Source organism: Castor canadensis, chromosome 19 (assembly GCF_047511655.1).
Source record: "Castor canadensis chromosome 19, mCasCan1.hap1v2, whole genome shotgun sequence".
Taxonomy (NCBI): domain Eukaryota; kingdom Metazoa; phylum Chordata; class Mammalia; order Rodentia; family Castoridae; genus Castor; species Castor canadensis.
Genome location: NC_133404.1, coordinates 7175845 through 7197684, shown reverse-complemented (window position 1 = coordinate 7197684; position 21840 = coordinate 7175845). Strand labels below are relative to the sequence as shown.

The window sequence follows — 21840 nt, the reverse complement described above, 5'->3', positions numbered from 1 at the left end:
AAAATGGATCAAGGATCTTAATATCAGACCCCAAACTCTTAAGTTGATACAAGAAAGAGTAGGAAATACTCTGGAGTTAGTAGGTATAGGTAAGAACTTTCTCAATGAAACCCCAGCAGCACAGCAACTAAGAGATAGCATAGATAAATGGTACCTCATAAAGCTATAAAGCTTCTGTTCATCAAAAGAAATGGTCTCTAAACTGAAGAGACCACCCACAGAGTGGGAGAAAATATTTGCCAACTATACATCAGACAAAGGACTGATAACCAGAATATACAGGGAACTTAAGAAACTAAATTCTTCCAAAACTAATGAACCAATAAAGAAATGGGCACGTGAACTAAACAGAACTTTCTCAAAAGAAGAAATTCAAATGGCCAAAAAACACATGAAAAAATGCTCACCATCTCTAGCAATAAAGGAAATGCAAATTAAAACCACGCTAAGATTCCACCTCACCCCTGTTAGAATAGCCATCATTAGCAACACCACCAACAGGTGTTGGCGAGGATGCGGGGAAAAAGGAACCCTCTTACACTGTTGCTGGGAATGTAGACTAGTACAACCCCTCTGGAAAAAAATTTGGAGGCTACTTAAAAAGCTGGACATCGATCTACCATTTGATCCAGCAATACCACTCTTGGGGATATACCCAAAAGACTGTTACTCCAGAGGCACCTGCACATCCATGTTTATTGCGGTACTATTCACAATAGCCAAGTTATGGAAACAGCCAAGATGCCCCAGCACTGACGAATGGATTAAGAAAATGTGGTATCTATACACAATGGAATTTTATGCAGCCATGAAGAAGAGCGAAATGTTATCATTCGCTGGTAAATGGATGGAATTGGAGGACATCATTCTGAGTGAGGTTAGCCAGGCCCAAAAGACCAAAAATCGTATGTTGTCCCTCATATGTGGACATTAGATAAAGGGTAAACACAACAAGGGGATTGGACTTTGAGCACATGATAAAAGCGAGAGCACACAAGGGAGGGGTGAGGATAGGTAAGACACCTAAAAAACTAGCTAGCATTTGTTGCCCTTAACGCAGAGAAACTAAAGCAGATACCTTAAAGCAACTGAGGCCAATAGGAAAAGGGGAACAGGTACTAGAGAAAAGGTTAGATCAAAAAGAATTAACCTAGAAGGTAACACCCACGCACAGGAAATCAATGTGAGTCAATGCCCTGTATAGCTATCCTTATCTCAACAAGCAAAATCCCTTGTTCCTTCCTATTATTGCTTATTCTCTCTCTACAACAAAATTAGAATTAAGGGCAAAATAGTTTCTGCTGGGTATTGGGGGGGGTAGAGGGAGGGGGTGGAGTGGGTGGTAAGGGAGGGGGTGGGGGCAGGGGGGAGAAATGAACCAAGCCTTGTATGCACATATGAATAATAAAAGAAAAATGAAAAAAAAAAAAAAAAGAACTTTGCTGCAGGTCTACCTGTATATTTTAGATAACTGTTTCTACTCTGGTTGTTTTAAATATTTTCTTCTCTTCGATTTTTTGGAGTTTCACGGATATGAATTCATGGTTTTCTTTTCTTTTTTTTTTTTTTTTCTTTTTGGCAGTACTAGGGTTTGAACTCCAGGCTTCATGAATGGTAGGCAGGTGCTAGTCTACCACCTGTGAGTGACTCTGCCAGCCCTATGCTTTTCTTAATTCTAGAAAATACTCAGGTGTTACATGTCAAATCCTGCTAACTATACTTTTTGTGTCCATTCTTTCCTGGATTTCAAATAAACACTTTTGGAGATCCATGATTTTTTTTTTAACTATTCTTTCATGCTTTTTTTGCTTTTCTGTTGTGTTTTGGATCTATTCCTTGATACTATCTCCCAAGCTATTCATTAATCGTCTCTCTACTTCAAGTCTAGACTTTATCTTGTTTTAGTTTAAACTTCAAAAATTTTATTTCTATTTCTAAAGTTTTATTGATTTTATTTCTGCCTCATTTTTAATACTTTCTTATTGTTTTTAAATGGATGCTTTCATTTATCTCTGAGCCTACTAATATATATATATATATATATATATATATTTCAGGACTGTAAAAATATTTAATTTTATAAGCTTAAATAATTATTGCATGTGAATACGGCAAATACCAGTATTTGTCTATTTCACTTGTACCTATAAAAAGGCTTTCTTATAGCAGCATTTGCATTGCAAATGAAATGTGGCCAAGCGGTGCTGTACCGTACAGGGATTCCTTCTGCAAAGTGGGCTGGGCAGCTGCAGTGTTCCCCTACAAGGGACAACTCTCCCAGACACAGAAGATCAGTTCCTTATAAATGCATCAGAAAGTCATCTTCACAGAATTGGCAAGGTTTATTAAAAACATCCCCAAAAGTCCAAGAAAAATTTTCTAACAAAATGTTGATGAAGTGTTTCTAGTTAAATCACATGAACTTACTAGAAATTAACTGAAGGTTTCAGGAGTAAAACAAACTAAATGTACTGAGGCATATAAGAGAATGTGAGGAGAACGGATTTAAAACATTATGACATTATTAAGAACAAACGACCCCGCTAGTCTCAGCCACTTAAACCAGGCTTGTTTCTGTTGAGCTCATACTCCAGGTGCCAAGCAAAGGACCAGTACTTTCTTGTAGATCTTTGAGATTAACGTTCCATCCACTGTAGACTCAATTGTCCACACTGTCAAAAACATTTGAAATGTGAAGTCCCTGGACATGGGAATTGGCTGTCAATCATTATTTCTGGTCTGTTCATTTTGCTAGAGTCTTCTCCATTTTTTCTTTCTCTGAAGGTATGTCATCATAATTCACACCATTAATTTCCTTTTTTTTGTATTTAAAGAGCAGTTTCTGAACAGCTGCTTCAGTCTCCTGCATACAGATTGCTAAGTGCACTATCCAGGTCTGCTGTAGCCTATGTGTGCTCCTGAAGAACCAGTACTATGCAAATTGAATACACAAGGTCCTACTTTCCTCCACCTCAAATAATTCAGAGATGATAGCTGCTCTGAAAACAAACTGACTTTGATTCTTTGACAGCTAAACGTTGCACCAACCAGAGTTGGAGTAAGTAATGGAGAATTTCAACAGGTTTTTTAAAATCCAAAGCACTGGCAAATACTTCACAATCATTAAAGATCCTATTGTTTTGGGTAAGGTTTATTGCCTCTGACTTAACAGTACTGGTCCAAAGCACATGAGAACCCCTTACTTTACAGATAACTTTTTTCTTTTGCAGTGCTGGGGATGGAACCCAGGGCCTTGTGCATGCAAGGCAAGCTCTCTACCACTGTCCTGAGTCCCCAAACCCCTATAGATAACTTTTTTACTAGATATCTACTCACTGTCTATAGGTCTCACAAACATATCAGCATGTTCAAGATGGAATTTGCTAACTTTCTCTCTTACAAATCTGATCCTGAATGGCACCATCATTCATATTCCATTTTTAGCTTCTTCTGCTGTCTTACTCTTCACAGCCAATACTGATTTTCTCTCTTAAATACTTTTCAAATGCATGAATTTTTCATCCCTATCACTGCCACTTACTTCAGTTTGCCACCCCCTCATTTACCCAAATTAGGTACTAGAGAATTTTTTTTTGGTAGTACTGGGGTTTGAACTCAGGGCCTCACACTTGCTAGGCAAGAGTTCTACTACATGAGCCTCTCCACCAGCCCATCCTAGAGGATTTTCTGCTATAGGCTTGCTCTCTTTCAATCTACTCACCAAACTTAATCATGTCATTATTCTTTGAAACTCTTCAGAGATCCCTTGTCTTTATCTGACCCTTCGTTTCAGATCCTTGATTCTCTCTCCAGCATTATTGCTTGTCACTCCCCACCCTGATTATGTTCCAGCCATCATGAATGACCAAAGTATGACACTTTATTTTGAGTTTCTCTGGGTCTTTGTCAGTGCTATTCCCTTTGCTGAAACATTCTGTAAAAACTTCCCACTTGTCTTTGTGAAATTTTTAATGTAACTTAAATGTCTTCTCTGATATTCATTACTGGATTATATGCTCTTACAGCACCTTGTATTTAACTCTTATCCATTGACTGATTGAACAAGTATTTATTGAGCACAGACAAAAATCCCTACTTTTGTGGAAGTCATATTCTACTTGAGGGAGAAAGTCATTAACAGAGCAATTTTAAACAAAGTAGTAAGAGAAAAGCTCCTGAGAAGACGACATTTGAGTAAAGGTCTAACGGAGGTGAGGAGAAATAGCTTTCCAGCAGAGAGATGAGTAAGTGCAATGGACCAATGGCAGAAGAAGGCTGACATGTCTGAGGAATAGCAAGGCCCATGAGGCTGAAGCAGAGTGAAGGAGGAGGAAAAGAAGGAAGAGGTGTGTCAGAGGTAGAAAGAGTGGGTGTAAGCAGAGCTTTATAGGCAATTGGAAGTACATTGTAAGTAAGCACCTGCATATTGTATGTTGAGGATTAGAGGGTCCTGAGTGGGCAAGCAATGTGATCTGGCTTACACATCACTCTGGATGCGTAACCAGGATGGAAGCAAGGATGCTCATCACTGCATAGCTCGTAACATTGCATTATAACAGCCCTTTTACTTGTCGTAAGTCATGTGTTAGACCAAAGCGCCTATGGGCAGGATCTGACATAGTCTAGACATTCCTATCTGCTTAAAGAATGGCTTTTCTTCCTAAGGAGCTACTGTGAACATGGTTTTCAGGTAGCGAAACGTGTGCTAAACGAACATCTTACATAATAGAGATTACTATGCCTTGTAGAGGAGAGATGAAAAATCCTTCCAGAGAAAAAGGTGGGGTACATCACAAAAAAGTCTCCATCCATCCGCTAAATTATCTATAGGCTGTAGCTAACCTTCATGCCCACTGACCATGTGACTCCTCGGTTTCAATAATCAAATGAATTTTGCTCTTAGGCATCCAATTTACTTTTGAGTTACTGAATCTTTTTGAAAGAGCAGGAGACATTGACACTTTGTGACTCATTATTTTGAACCTTTCATGCTAAACCATCTAAATGTGGTCTGAGAAAGAGAAAAAAGTTTAAAGCCTCAGGTACTGACTTCCACTGCTGGGAAATACCTATTTCAAAGGTGGCATGGCAAATTCACTGACCCCTTTGTTGTTCCTCCTATGGTTTCTCCAAACAACTGAGTTTGATGTGTTTGGAACCTGTACATGGTTTCTGAGTTTTCACCAGGGTAACTAAAGAGCATGTGTTTCCTGTGGATGGGCTCTGGAAGTCATCACCAGCCCATATGAATTATGAACTAGTTCAACATCCCATATCTGAAATGACTAAGTGCCAGAAATGTTTCAGAATTCTGACTTTTCCAGATTTTAGAATATTTGCATATACATAATGAAATAGCTTGGGGATAGAACCCAAGTCTAAACAAGAAATGCATTTGTTTCACGTACACATTACGCAATAATGTTAAAGTAATTTTCCTCAATGTTTTAAATAATTGTGTCAGCTTTCACTGTTGTGAGAAAATATAGGAGATAAGCAAGTTAAAAGGAGGAAATGGTTTTGGTCATGGTTTTGGCTCATGGTTGCTTGTCTCCCTGACTTTGGGCCTGTGGTGAGGCAGAACATCATGGTGAGGAGTGCTGGTGGAACAACGCTGTTCACCTCATGGTGACCAGGAAGCAAGGACAGAGACTAAAACACAATCTCAGAGCTCTTACAGTTATAGCTTATGAGAATGTGTGAGGATAGCCTTAATGTTCTCTGCTGAGGGGACTGGGGACAGTCACACTCAAATACATGCCCGAGTAAGAGGCAGCAAAATAAGTAACTCATTTAGTAAGTACACTGTGGCGATCAAAAGCACACACGCTGGCAGCATGCTATTTGTTTTCAAATTGTGATTCGCCACTTATTTGCTGTGGGATCTTGGGTAAATGTCTTAATTACCTCATCTATAAAGTAGGGATAATAAAAGCGAAAGTGTTTCAGGCTGGCTCTAAATTCCCACATATCCATAGTCCCAGCTATGGGAGAGGCAGAGGTAGGGGGATCTTGGTCTGAGGCCAGCCCTGAACCAAAGCACAAGCCCCTTACCTGAAAAGCTAAAGCAAAAAAGGGCTGGGGCATGGTTAGGTGATACAGTGTTTGTCTAGTGAGCACAAGGCCCTGAGTTCAAACACTAGTACCAATAAATGGATGTGCTAATATGTATTAAAAATTTTTTAAAAATTGTTCCTGGCATATAATACATGTTAATTATGTGTATTTTTTTTTGGTGGTACTGGGGGGTTTGAACTCAGGCCCTCATACTTGCCAGACAGCCACTCTACCACCTGAACCACTCTGCCAGCCTAACACATACATACCAATTATGATTATTAGTTTGCACTTATTTAATGAAATTGCTCAGAGTTGAATCCTTTTATTTCCCAGTATCTGAGTAAAGGTGGCCTTCAGCATTCCACAGGAGCTAGTGGCCTATCTACTAATCTTTAGTAGAGAAGAGGAGCTAGATGGCTGGGTTGTATGCCAACTCTTTCACTCAGCAGACTTCCTGTCCCACTGACACTGGGACATGGCAGAGAACACACAGCATCAAAACCTCCCCTAGCTCAATGCATGTCTCCTCTTTGATGGAGTAGACTAGAATACAAACTCAGTCTGAGGTGCCCTCAGTTTCGTAATCCTCACCCTCACTCTTTCTACCATGTACTTTTGTCTAACTTCTACAGAGGATCTGCTCATATGAGGAAGGGATGAGAAAGAACTACTGGAAGCTATAAATTATTCTGCAAATACCAGCATTATTATTAATACCATGGGGTTGGAGAAATGGTATATCTATTCTGAGGTTCCACCTACTTCTGGCTCTACTTGCTCAACACTTCTAACTCATGCTAATATTCTGTAATTATGCTTTGAGGCAGTGAGAGGGAGAAAAAGAAAAAAACCATTAAGTTCTCTTTGAATGACATAACACCACCTTGAAACCCACAGTGCTCTTCTTCAGTCAAGTAAAAGCTTTACTTGTGCTGTGACTGCACAACTCCTTCAGAAGGGAAGGAACCTCCATAGCCATAGACATGGCTCTAGACATCACCACAGAGACACAACCTAGTTAATTCAATTCAGCTTTGCACACAGTTCCACCAATAAATAAGTTTCCTACTCTTAACTATCTGTAAATGTTCAAGATTAGTGAGTTCAAAGAGCCTCAAAAGCAATGCTTCACATGTAAGACGGAGGCTGAAAGGTTTGGCCACTCTCCAGGGCACACAGGCAGGTAATGGCACACCAAGGCAAGAAGCTGAGGCTATGCTCTCTGTGGTACTGCTGTCTCATCAGAGATGACTAGAGACAGCAAGGAGAAACAGTTGACTAATACTCAACCTCTGTTAAAGATTATTTTCCCCATCACTCACTTTCCTCTTTCTATAGCAGACTTTTTTCTCTTTCAAGTCTGCAGGCTAATTCTGACTTTCCATTCACCATTTCCATATCATTCATTTTTTTAAAGGAGGGCAACAAACACTAGGGTTCTATAGCAGGAGAATGACGTCCTAAATTAAATTACACAAAGTTTATTTGACCCTATTACATGTAGAATACTCTGCATTGTGCTACTGGTACATGCTTAAATAAAACAGTTCTTACCTTTTAGGAACTTAAAAGTTTAGTGGGGACACACATGAAAATCAGTCATCAACATTATGTAGCAGAAATGATATATTATGCAGCTATCCCAAAACCTGATAAATATGCTAAGACAAACAGTGGACTCAGAAAGGTTTGCTAAAGACAGAGATTGTTTTGAAGAGTAAGTAGGCATTGCCTTTGAGGAGTGGGTGTTCTGGGAGAGGAAACAGCACACAGCATTGAGGAAGGAAGTGCACAATTAAAAATCATATGTACATCTGACATATATGGATATGTATGGACATAGCTAAGGTGATATTAAATTTATTTATACATTTCCTTCACCCGGGCTCAATAACTGATGAGGTAAAAATGTCCCAAACTGAGAGAGACAGTCTTTAACTAGCTGTGACAGTTGATATGACATGTGAGCACTGACTACTCCTCCGTTTTAAGAACTCCTTCTCTGTCTATCTGTCTGGACATTTTTCTGACCAACCTGGAGATGACAGGAAAGACTATCAGCACAGAAAATGCATCCTATGTGTGAAGCCCCACATTTCACTTTCGGAAGAGGGTTAGTAACCAAAATAATAGCATTACTACTTGCGTTGCTGGAATGGCTTCTTCTCACCCTTCAGCCAGTATCACTGTAAAATACATGTTTTTGGAAAAGACTAACTCAGAGCAAGATATAGTAACTAGTATAAAAATTCTGTGCTATTTGTCTTCTCAGGCTGTAACTGGTCACTACAGTGAGGAGGCCCGACAGTTTGCAGATTAAAATGTAAACACTGGCCTTGACTCAGTTATGTTGAGGCCAACCATTTCTGACAGTCTCTGCAACGTGATAAACACCGTCTGTCTATAGTTCCCCTGTATTTGAAAGTTACGACAAACATTGTGCTGAAATGTAAACAGCTGACATCATGACTGGTGAAGCAGTGGGCTGCAAATTTATCTAAAATCAAGAAAACAAAGATCTTGTTTGACACTAGATAAACCATTAGTGGTCACCAAGGGAGCAGCTTTGGGAGGTCATAAGTGTTGTCATCAGTCTTCAAAAATACGCACAAAGATATTGTCGCAACTTGGTTCAGGCAAGAATAAGTAATATGAGAAATAAAAGGACTAGAAGCCAGCAAGAAAAGGGTAAATATTTTTTTTTAAAGGACAGTTTTAAATTGGAGCAGAATTCAAAAGTCTGTTAACTTTAATTTCTTGTTTTTCAGGGATTTTAAATGGAAGAACATGGAATGAAATTTGTTACTAATTTTCTAAAAAAATTTAAAGACTCCCTATCTTTTATTTCCTCAATTTGTGAGAGATAACTGTTATTTATATATGGTTTTCCTGAAAAATTATGCAAGGCCAATGGGATGAATAGTTTTTCAAGAGTTTGTATTTTCTTTAAGTGTTAAATTAATGACAATGCAAATCAAAGTCCATTGCTTATAATTATAAATGATAAGGTTACACTGAATTATATCTATAAATTAATAAATTATAAAGTAGGAATATTGCTGACTGAAGTTTTATGTTAGTCTGAGGTGCTTATAAGTTCTGCATCTCTATTCCTGGGCTACATATATTTAGCCTAATGATGGCTTTTAACACCAAGGACAAATGTATTAAAACTTATGCTTCTAATCACGGAAAAAAGTGTTTAAAAAGGGAATAGAGGCCACTTCAACATAGTAACAAATATGTTAAAAGTCAGATCCCCAAAACAAAAATGTGTCTTTTCCTAAAACAAATGCAGTAATATTATTAGATATGGGTCAAAAACTAAGAGGAAAATGTGCACAGGAGGAATAGGGAAAGGGAAGGAAACTTAAAATTTGAATGTGGTTGATGTGCCCACTGTAGAGGAGCAAATATAGTAATCTTAAACTGACAGAGGCCACTATGGGAAGGGGACCAGGAAGTAGTGAAGAGGTCTGGTAGTGATGAACCAATGTGGGTTGTAATACACAAGTGCATGGAAGCAACGCTAGGAATCTCTCTGTATAGTTATCTTTGCCTCAAGCACAAACACCATGTTTTTCTTATTACCGCATACATTTTTTCAACAAAATCAGAGAAATAGAGGGCAGAACAGGTTCTGGCCAGAGGCGGGGTTGGGTTGGGGGGAGGGGAGGTGATCCAAACAATGTATACACATGTGAGTAAATGTAAAAATAATGAAATAAAATTAAAACAAAAATGTGTTTCGATAGCATATAAGTACCAATTAAATTTTATATAAAATAATTCATATTACAATATATGATAAAATGAAATCTTCACTTTCTAAAGGATTTATTATGACTAATCTTTACTCATTCTGACAAGATTGTGAATACTTAAAATACATTGCAAAGACTCCTTTTGTTACAAAAACTGAAGAGGGCAGGTATTCCTACTATACAAATAAAAATGAAAAAATCTAAATTTGATATAACTTTAGTCATACAGTATCATTACATTTTAAATCATACCACTAGGTTTATTTTGTAAAACACGCAATTCTAAAATCAAAGACAAAAGGACGAATTTCCTTACCTAGTCTAGTTTTTCCCACTGGTTAGTTTAATCTTGTTTTTCATAAAATATCAGTTATACATCGGACCTTCCAGTTTCCTCTAAATTGTCATAGATATCCCTGAACATATCCAATACCAGGTAGGAAGTACAATAAATAGCGTCCTCTCTTCGCAGCCTCACTCCACCTTCTTGACCAAATGCATGCTGGTTTCCATCTTCTTATGTTCCTCCTGTTTTTTGCTTGTTTCTGCCCTTTCTTAATCTTTGTACTTGCCAAGGTACTCAGCCCCATTACTCCACCTATGACCTCAGGTAAGTCCCAGTTGGTTCACCTGAGACAGAAGTTTTCTACCTTCTTTTACCAGGTCTGTCCTGGCTCTGAAGGGTAGGAATATACATCATGGATGGCTTTGGCTTACTCCCTCAATGCACAGGTCAGAGTCCTTAATACTAAGCATGCTATGAAAACAAGCTCACACCTTTCCTGAACTATCTATTATTAATCAGCTTAGTAATATTTATAGGTAAGAAAGTCTTCTTAGTAACATAGAGTCTACGAAGTTGTACATCTTGGCCTATTTCTCATTCTACCCTCAAAGAAATTAGAATAGCACATCAGACTTCATCAGCTTGTTGCCTTTTCTGAGATAAATGAATAATCTTATCTAATCATTCAGTTTGTGGTTTCTTCAATAAGTCTTTATGAAGCATCCAGTAATATGTCAGGCACTGGGCTAGGTTCTAAGGATACAGAAACAAAAGAATCCTCAAAGATCTTACAATTTTATAAGAAGACAAAAAAAGCAAATGAACTATTCTGAAACAGCAATGATTTTTAACCCTATTTGTGCCTCAGAATTACTAATGGAGGTTTATATTTAGTTGGTCTGTGGAGATCCAAAGCATCTTTTTCAATTTTTATAAAAATTCACACAACAAAAAAAGAGAGGACAGAATCGCCCACTCAGGTTATTTGCTTATTAAAAATTCTAAAGTAATTCTGAAGAATTGCAAACTACTATAATATAGTATAATTATTAATGATAGGTGCTATGAGAAAGGTAAAATGAATGGACAGGACTACACAGGAAGGACGGCTCTTCTGGAGGGCGAGGGTGACAGTATGTGAGCAGAAGGGGTAGTCCATGAGGAAGGCTTCCAGAGGATATGACACACACTATGGATTTTTATTTATTTTTAAAATGTAAATCTGAAAGATATTTAATATGAGGACTGATATACATACTAGTTAGCTACATGCTTACCAACTGTGTAATGTTTTCAAGCGAATGGTGCATGTTTTATGCATTGGCTCTCAAACTTCTCTTTTGAATACGGTGCAGACACTGTGTACACATGTATGAAAATGGAAAAATGAGACCTGTTAAACTACTCCAGGAATGGGGGGGATAAAGGAGAATGATGGAGGGGGGTGAATTCAACTACTGTATATTTGATATAAGAACTTTTGTAAATGCCACAAATGTATCCCCAGCACAGCAATAAAAAAAATACTGAATTTTTAGACATGAATTTCCAAGCTTTTATTTTGCCACAGAGGTTTTCAATCAGAAAAATGAGGGTTTATCATTTTATTCAAGCTCACTATTAAGATGGCCATGGCCTCTTCCTGCAGTTTTCACTTTCTTGAATAAATTAGACTCTGAGCAGAGAGAGGACTACAGGCCTCTTATCCTCTGCTCAGCTAAACAACATCTTACATGCCTTAGGGCTTTACCTTTACCTGAGGATCTCAGAAGATAAGGAAAGAATACAAGCTTCTCACAAAAGCCAGGATTACTGCACTACACACTGCATTATTCCCCTTCTAGAAACATGTCTTACAGAAATACACATGCAAATACCCAGGAAGATCTACAGGAGATAATTTCATTCAACAAATGCCCTATTTGCTAATATTTTTACTTTTAGAAAAAGTGTAGGAACATAGGTAAAATCAAGAATAGCTTTTCTTCCTTTGAGATTGCAATATTCTCCATATTGTCTTAAGGATGGGGTATGTGAGAATCCAAACTGATTCATACTTCCAAGGTTTAGCAAAACATTTTTTTCATAAACTGTGGCCTTGAAAGTTGCTATGTGTCTTTGTCTCTCTCATTTACATTTGGACACTACCTGTAAGAAAATGAATAGCCCAATGTAAAACACAGACCTTAACTTGAGCCAAGAAAATATGCGGGGGTCAGGCACATTCAGTGGAGCTGCAGAAATGAATTTAACGTTTATGATTATAGACTGATTTATCATGGCCACACATGCTCACATTTTCACCATCTGCTAAGAATATAGGAAATTCCTATTTTAATCTGTACTGATAAAATATACATATTGGAAACATCAGCACAGTTTCTTCACATAGTCCACAAACATGAAGAACTATTTTTCCTTGACGCTCTCTAACCTACAAGTTGTGGAGCTGCTGAAATAAGCCAAGATTTCACTAAGGGAATCTCTTTTTCACACAAGCTCTAGGCTCTGCAGAAGTCTTGTTCTATTTAGGGTAGACCAGTTATCTATAGATTCATCATCAGTTTATGAGTCATCTCAAGATAAGTATAATGGAAGAGTCAAGAAAGCTGGCTTTTGGTCTTTAGGCACAGGCTCTTAGGATGGACACTTCAAGTCTTTTGGCTTTTATTACTGTACTTGCTTAAACAGGTGAGTTGGCTAAATAACATTAAGGTGACTTAGCTTTTAGCATTCTCTGGTTCTCTTCTAGCACTTTGTTAAAGTAGCAAAGTACCCTGCAAGTACTTATTGAGTGAAATTTTAAGCCAGGTGTGGTGGGATGAACCTGAGATTCCAGCTATTTGGCAGGTTGAAGTGAGAGCATCATTTGAGCCCAATGGTTTCAGAAAGACTAGGCAACAAACTGAGACCCCCACATCAAAAACAAACAAACAATTCCATTTTCAAAGTATGTCACGAAAGGAAAATATACTTAATGTATTACAGAAGCTACTATATTTTACAAGAATGTTTTAATTCTTGTGAATATATGACAGTGAAATACCGAACATCTCATTCCTGGGTTAAACATGTAATGTCAGATGAAAATGTTAAAAAATATGTTTTGAATCTCAGCTCTGGCATGTACTGTTAATCTCTGTGTATCTCAGTGTCCACACTGGGGATAATATTATAGAGTTAACTGCAATGAGTTAATGAGTTAATAAGACAACATTAGAAGGTGTCAGAAGAGTGTACGCTCAATAAATGCCAGAATGGGAGGCTGGTTTTTGTTAGTGTTGTTCACTGACAGACGTTTTAAAAATTTAAAAAATGCCTTATGCATTAATAACTCCTACTTTGGCAAGGAGGTGTGGGAATGGGCCTGGAAGGGCACCTAAGCTGATATAGTACAATATTCTTTTAGTTGAGCTCAGCCTAGCCAAAATGCTGGGACACTCCATTTTCTCTGTGAAACACAGGCACGGGCACCTACGTCCAGGTGAATGGTCTTGGCTCTGAGCATTATGCTAATCATGGGTAGGTTTTCTGTTCCCAAACAAGTTCATATCAGTTGATTTGTTACTGCAATTGTGCAGCTTAACTAAATAACCAAATGCCAAGGGAATTCATATTGTGGGTAAAAAAAATGTTTGCATGAAAACTAACTGAATGCTTTGGAAAGATTTAGTAATAGCCATTGCTATACAAAATTGCCAGCAAATTAGGTGTAGAAGAGATAAGTTAAGGACTGAGAGGAAAAATGGAGAAAACCTAGAGGATTGATCATAAACTCAGACTGTTTTATTTACTTAAAAATTTTTTTGTAGTTTTGGGGTTTGGCCTCAGCGCCTTGTGCCTGCTAGGCAGGTGCTCTACCACTTGAGCCACACCTCCAGCTCTTTATGCTTTAGTTATTTTGCCTGGGGGTGGTCTGGAACTCCTACCTAGGCCTCCCACATAGCTGGGATCACAAGTGCACTGCCACGCCTGGCTTGTTTGTTGAAATGGGGTCTCACTAACTTTTTGCCCAGGCTGGACTTGAACTACTCCTGATCCTTGCCTTCTGAGTAGATGGCATTACAGGTATGTGCCACCACACCCAACCCCTCAGATTGTTTTAGTGCTTTATTCACTTAAAAACTTGGGATGTAGAATTGTTTAAAACATATTATAGATATGGGTTGTTTAAGGAAAACTAAATGGAGCTCAAAGAAGAGAACCATTCACAAACAAAAGGCTTGCTGCTATGTCAGAAGATGGGTAAACAAATATGTACTTAAATGTTTTCAGTTCAAATATTTAATGTATTTAGTTATCATATATCATGATTTCCTTGGTTTGACCTTTGGGCTTATCTAAGCAACTACTGCTACCAATTATGTTGGCTAAGAAAGTTACTACTTTTAAACATGTCTAAAGGTTAATTTGGCTCTTTAAAAAAAAAATCAAAATTTCAGTTTCATAGCCACTAAATCTATTTTGGAAAATAAGCCCAAGTCCATGGTGAAATACATATAGAGATATTTGGGACATTGTCTGAGAAAGTGAAAACTCAAAATAATTGAAACAAATATCCATCAATATGGAAACTGTTAAATAAGTTAACTGATACAACTAATTCCACAGAATAGTATTCAATATTTAAAAATAATTCCCAGGGCAAAGTTTCTCTTTCAGATGGTTATCTACTCAAACCATATATAGCAATCTTTTTAAAATTAAAAATAGATCCAGCTAATTAAAAAAGAATTATGTAGATGTTCATGTGTTAACAGAGCCTGTTTTAATCAACTGCTTAATAAAAGAACTACATGTACATATATACACATATTTTGATTTTTTTAAATGAGACAAACATCTGGGTATGTTTGTATATGCACAGGAATATGTATGAAAAAAATCTGGAAGAAATCATTCTAAACTTAACATTTATGGTCTCTGAGAAGAGGAAAATAAAGGGCTTTCACTTACTCCACTTATCCATTTCTGTCTTATGTAATTTTAAAATAACGAATACATATAATCAGATTGTTTTTCTTTTGAAAGGTCTTATATTCCTAAATATCCCACAAACTGAGGGCTAGTAAAATGAATTACACTACCGTTATTCATGAGAGCCTTTTAACTTATGCTTGTGAGGAATAACGAGGAAATGTTCACGATACACGTTCTATACACACATTATTTCAAAAGGGTAAGCAAGAATATTTTATTTTTAAATTTAAAGATATATGCATATTTTTTATTTGAACTGTTTTCAGTTGCAATTATTTTAAAAAGTCTTACGTAACGAGGAGTTGCTGTAACCAGTCTCGTTTTCTAAGAACAATTCAATATCCATCCCAGGCCATTAGCAAGACAAATCAATGCATGCAACTTATATATATTTTATAATTTGTGTGGATTTGCTCCATCTATTCTTCCCCCAACACCATGGTACATTTTGTTCTCTTTAGGGAAATTCAATTAGCAATACTGGTCTCCTGTTCTACCAGTGATGGACACCACCAAGACTCTCCTCGCCACCCTAAGACATGTAACATGGGCCCACTGATTCCTTGATTTGCTAGTTAACAGGAGAATTACTGCTCTGTCTATAAATGACTCTACGTGCTTCTTGTCATAAACACAGTGACAGCTCCTGAAATCAATCTTTCATGACCTTATTGATTAGGACACTTAGAAATAATGAGACTTCACTGGTGGCAGAGTAATGCTTAGAAAAAGAATAAAAAAATACTCCAGTGAGGGCTTGCCTATTAACACTGCCAAATCTATCTTCCCATTGCCCTTTTCCTATCCCAGACATTCACCTAGAAACGTGTATGAGACAAAGCTAATCATCAGTTCTGTGGCTCACGAGCTTTTGCTTAATACTCTCCTGCTGGTACCATTTTTTAAGTTAATAAATCGATTTGAAAACAATTCTTGATCATTCTCTTCCTAGCCTATAAGATCAGGGTATAATTTCTAAATGACGGGAACACCTGGATTTTTCTGACACTGATAATAGGGCAAAAGCTATCTAGGAAAAACCCGAACACCTAGAAACAGAAGTTTTGGAAACTATTCACTCATTTGAATATTTTCTGCTTAGGTTATATGATTATATTTAAAGCATGAAATCAAATACTTTTAGAATTGGACATTAACCTACAGTCTTCTTATTCAATCCACTTTTCACAGTGTAGATAAATTTAGCCCAGAGCAGGAAAGTGACTTTCATGAACAGGGCTAAAAGTAGAACCCAGAAGTTCCACAAGTTTTAGGATGAGACAGTTTTACCATGTTTCTTAATGTGAGAGCTTAGCTGTCTAAAGAAAAAGAAGAATTTCACTTCTTTTACCCTTTCTTACGGTATTGTGGACATAGTTAGAAAACACAGCTCTGCTTTATTTAATTATATTGGCACACAGAGATGTACACCCTTGCATGATACCAGGCATGTTACAGGTGCTTAATATAGACACGCCTCTTCAGAATATTTCCATGGTTAAGCTTCGTAATGTTTTTCTGTAACTGACTTTTTTTCTTCGGGGGGAGCTTATATGAACCTCCTGTCTCAACTTCCTGAGTACCTAGGACTACAGGTATGCATCACTCTGCCCAGCTTGTCTCCTGGTTTTTAATACCTGACCTTCACAGAACACACTTACATCTCAATACACAGGTTTTTTGTTGATATGTACACAGGAAACACAGTATAGTTTAAGCATAATGATACATATGCGGAGTTAATTTCAAATATAATTTGTACACTGTCCGAACCGCACATTCTGAAAAATGCAATGAGTGTCAACAAAGAGGAAGTGTAATACAGTATAGCATATAAATCAAGATATTTGCATCCATATTATTTTGGTATCTTACCTCCTCATCTATAGGTCTACCATACGTGATATCTGGGTTATACTGTGGTTGAGAACAGGATAGGAAATTGGCTGGGGGTTCAAGGCTGCCACATCAGGCATTTCTTCTCATTTAACTGGTAGGAAGGAGGTTCCCAGCTTAGTATTCTCACACAGAGCAGGTTCATTCAGGAATGGATTGCTCATGGCAGATACTGTGCTCGCAATTATGGTTTGCCTGTGGACAGAAGGAACTGTGGGTTGCCTCTCACTCCTGTCAATGATAAAATCTGCAAACTGGATACACCTTCTATTCCTACTGGACGGGAAATTTCCCTCACCTCCTTCAACTCTGCTTGAAAATCTGGCATGAAAGTTTCTAAGTAAAAGAAATCACATCATGTGCCTTTGCCTTACCTGCAAGGAAAGCTAGAATAAAAGCTGTTTTGTTTTTCCTACCTCAGTAAACCTTGTATTCATAAGGTAGGGAATTCCCTAATGCTCTGAATGCTGTGACTTCCATCTTACAATCTTGGATTAGGAGTGGTTTTCTTAGATATGACACCCAAGTTACAGACAATAAAATTAAAACAAAATAAAATAAGCATCTGAGTTAGAACTTACATCCTTTAGAGACACCATAAAGAAAGGGAAAAGAAAACCCAGATAGTGGAGAGAACATCTTCAGGTCTCACCATGGATAAGGGATTATGTTCAGAACACATGAAGGACATTGACAATTCAATTTAAAAACTAAAATAGTTTTATGAAAAAAATAACTAGTTTAAAGATAGATAACAGATTTGAATAGATATTTCTCCACACAAGATACACAAATGGCCAATACACATGAAAAGATGCTCACTATCATCAGCTACCAGGAAAATGGAAATTAAAATGACAATGAGAGCCCATTTCACACCCATGAAGATGGCTATATTTAAAAACAGTGTTTGGGGATATGGAGAAACTGGATCTTCATGCACAGCTAGTGGGAAGGGAAAATGGTACAGTCACTTTGTAAAAGTCTACCAGCTTCTCAAAAACTTTATCATAGAAGTACCAGATAACTTGAGATGTACCCGGAAGAAGACATCTGTGCACTTGTTATATGAGTGCTTATACTACCACTATTAGTACCAGCCCAAAAAGGAAACAACTCAAATGTCTATCCATAAAGCACGGTTGTATGTGATGCACTATTATTGTAACATACAGCAGGATGTGATTTGGTAATAAAAAGAAACAATATGGATACATGCTACAATGTGAATGAGCCTTGAGAATTTTGTTAAGAACCTAATCAAAAAAGATCACATATTGCATGATACCACTTACGTGAAACGTCCAGAACAAGTAGATCTATAGTAGACATACATAGCTTGGCAGTTGCCTGGCTTATTGGAGGACATGGGGAACAACTGCTGATGGGACAGGTTTTTTGTGGGGGGGAGGGGAGGGTGATGAAAGTCTTTAAAAATTGAGTACGGTAATACTTGCACAAATCTGTGAAGATACCAAAACCATTGAATTGCATATTTTAAAGGTGACTTACATGGTGTGTTAATTACTATATACCTCTTTAAGGTAAACATATATATGCATATGTATGTATAGATGCAAATATATATGTCAGTGTGTACACACTTTGTATATATGATCCCAATTAACTAAACAACAAATGGTTGCATCCACCTATGGTTGTAACCTAGATCCATTATTTCATTTGAGGACTAACAAAGTAGGTACTTTCTATCTTTATCATTCTTTTTGAAATTTTTAACCTTAATTACTTGACTTCTCAGAGATACTTGTATAAGAAAGGTGAGAGTTAAGTTCCTCGCTTAATTTAATATTGAGTTGGTGCTACAGTAACCTTCAAGGTGCCCAGTGAAATTTCCCTTCTTAGATTAGCCATATGAATTAATGCGTTTTATATATTTAATGTGTTTCAGCAACTGTAGTAATTTTTTTAATGGTCTAATGGTCATTGTGGGCAATGGCAACACTTTTAGGGTGGCTCTTGTGTCCTGACAAGAACTCAAGTGTACGATAGGCTCTTTGGTAACTGGCACAAGGATGGCTCACAGTGAACACACTGTGTTGGAGATGCAGCAACTTCTCCGATGACCGTAGCTTCTCTTTAAGGAGAAATGATATTTACAGACTCAAATCTGGTGCTTACCACTACTAGACTGCCATTCTAATGCACACTATAGTGCCTTTATAATATACAAGGTTAGAGAAAGATGCTTTTTAGAAAGAGAAAAAGGCATAGCCAATTCCATTTCTGGCTAGTGATGGAGTACCTGGGATCCAGCTAAGTCTCCTGATACAAATGACTAGAGTACCGGATAATGGATATAAAACACCTATTTCATGTTATCTCTCATACGTGCAATCTAGGGGTGGGGAAAGGACACAAGAGTGAAAGAGGGGTGTTAGGGATGTGGAGGAGGAAAAGGGGGAGGGAGGATAGAAAAGGGTAGTAGAAGGAGTGAATATGATTAAAGTACATTAAATACAGGTAAGGAAAATATCATAATGAAAGCTGTTACTTTATATAATTAACATATGCTAATAAAATAAAACAATCACTTAAAAATATTTAAGACACTAGGGATCTTGGGACTGTGATGCCTAGAAAAGGGAAACAATAATGTGATCCCTATGATCACATTACGGTCTGGTTTTTGCAGACTATGGTGAAGGCAAGAAGAGTCAAAGCAAAGCATGATGACCTCACTAAGCTGAGGACATAGAAATAAGAGTTCAGGATGGAGGAGCTGGGTAGAATGTGTGGGGCACAACAGCCACACCAGGAAAGAAGGAGCAACGCAGAAATTAATTCCAGAAGTTCCTATGGGGTTCCCCTGAGCTCTCTTGTTAAATATTAAGCCATGCACATGTAGATGAAACTCCACAAGATGAAACAAAAACAACAACAAAAAACTAAAACAAATCAAAAGAAACAAATATCCATGAAGTAAAACAATGACCAAAAAAATCCCTAGAGCTCACACAGGGCAAGGAGAGACTGGAGTTCTGATCAGTGGGGATATAGTCCAAGCTCACTACCCAGGACATATGGAAGAAATCTGAAAAGGACTAAACTTCAGTAGTAAGGCTAACACAGGTCCAGGGTGAACTTGAGAAACTACCTTAAGCAGCACTGTGCTACCTGCCAGCAGGCTTGGCACCTTCCCAAGAAAAGTCTCCACATTAAAATCCACTGGCATCCTAGACTAGTAGGAGTGTGCAGCACAAATGACGAAAATGTAAGACCCCAGTGTTTTATGTTATCAACTGCTGCTCATTTCTAAATTTAAAAGTATTAATTACAAAGTATTTCAACTATACACAAAAATACATAAGACAATCAAATAAAAATCTATGTCCCTACTGTCCACACTTAACACATGTTAGCTATTTTTTTTCTTTCAAAATCAAAACAGAATAAGTAGGGTTAATATCCCATGCCATGCAATTTCAGGGATTTTGCCATCCATTTTCAGAGCTAATGACTACCCTGAATTGGTGTGTGTTTTCTCTGCTAATGTTTCTCCCATCCAGAGTCGGGCCAAGTACTAACCAGGCCCGACTCTGCTTAGCTTATAAGATCAGGCGAGATCGGGCACGTTCAGGGTGGTATGGCCATAGACTCTACTAGTGTTCCTATACCTAACACACACACTCACTCACTCTTAAGAAGTGTAACAATTCTTTGAATATGTTAAAATGTTACATAAAGCCAGGCTGGCAGTATATACCTGTAATCCTAGCACGTGGGGAGGCTGAAGCAGGAAGATTGTGAGTTCAAGGCCATTCTGGGCTATATAGTGAGATCCTGTCACAAAATAAATAAATTTTTAAAAATGGTGCATTACTGGCATCATACTGTACGTAGACTTTTGTAATTTTCCCTTTTCATTCACAGTTCTGTTTACTATAGCTTTTTATACTTTTTTTTTGTGGTACTGGGGTTTGAACTCAAGGATTGCTAGGTAGGTGCTCTATCACTTGAGCCACTTTGTCAGCTGATCTATTTTTTATCAGTATATATTAATAGTGTGTTTACTAATTTTTAAAGTAAATATTATCTTTAAGTATATACACTGAAAAGCACATAAATTTTAAGTACAGAGCTTGGTGATGTTTCACAAAGTGTATGCATTTTTTATCTCCTTACATTTTAACTGTAAAAACTCATGGTCTATGACTTAAAAGAATTTGTCTTGTACTGAGAAAAGTACCTGGCACACAGCAGATAGGTCATTACTGTTTCTTAAGTGGATGAATCAATGAGGTGCTGTGCAGTATTCTGTTATAAGACAGCACTGCACATGGGTCATCCTCCACCCCCACCACGAACACTCACACTGTTCTCAGGTTTCCACTATTACAGTCTGTGCAACACAGATCCCTTCAGAAATCTCGCTGCACGCAGACACACACGTTTCTCTAAAGTATACACCTAGAAATAGAATTTCTGCCCAGCTTAGAGTCTGCTGAGCTGCACTCTTCAGACTGGTGTCTCCCTCTGCTCTCCCTCCAGCAGCATAGGAAGGCTCCCTGGCCAGGATGCTCCCAACACTCCCTCACATTTTCCATGTAGGCCATGGACGTGGGAGTGAGTGTTTGCACTCACAGACCTCAGATGGGAAATCAAGTTGAGCATCTTCCCAAACGTTCATTAGCCATCTGGACCTCTTTTCTGTAATTTCACCCAGTTTTCTAATGAGTTTACTTCCTGAAGAATTTTATTTTTTTTTTCAGTACTCAAATTTGAACTCAATGCCTCACACTTGCCAGGTAGGCACTTTACCACTTGAGCCACTCTACCAGCTCAATGTTTAATGTGTTCGAGCACATAACTTTAATCATATATAATTTGGGG

At 37.7% G+C, this 21840-nt stretch overlaps 1 protein-coding gene across 6 annotated transcripts in view; it reads right to left on the bottom strand.

Annotated features, from left to right (window-relative positions):
- Scaper (S-phase cyclin A associated protein in the ER) overlaps window positions 1-21840 on the bottom strand; it is a 477645-nt gene that overhangs the window by 165716 nt on the left and 290089 nt on the right. The window contains exon 1 of one of the 6 annotated variants that reach the window (XM_074061924.1): window positions 16966-17123. The exons of the other annotated variants lie outside the window; for them this stretch is intronic. The gene's annotated coding sequence lies outside the window, so the exon portion shown is untranslated. Of the gene's footprint in view, window positions 1-16965; window positions 17124-21840 lie in introns of those variants that run through there. 6 annotated transcript variants of the gene reach the window in all.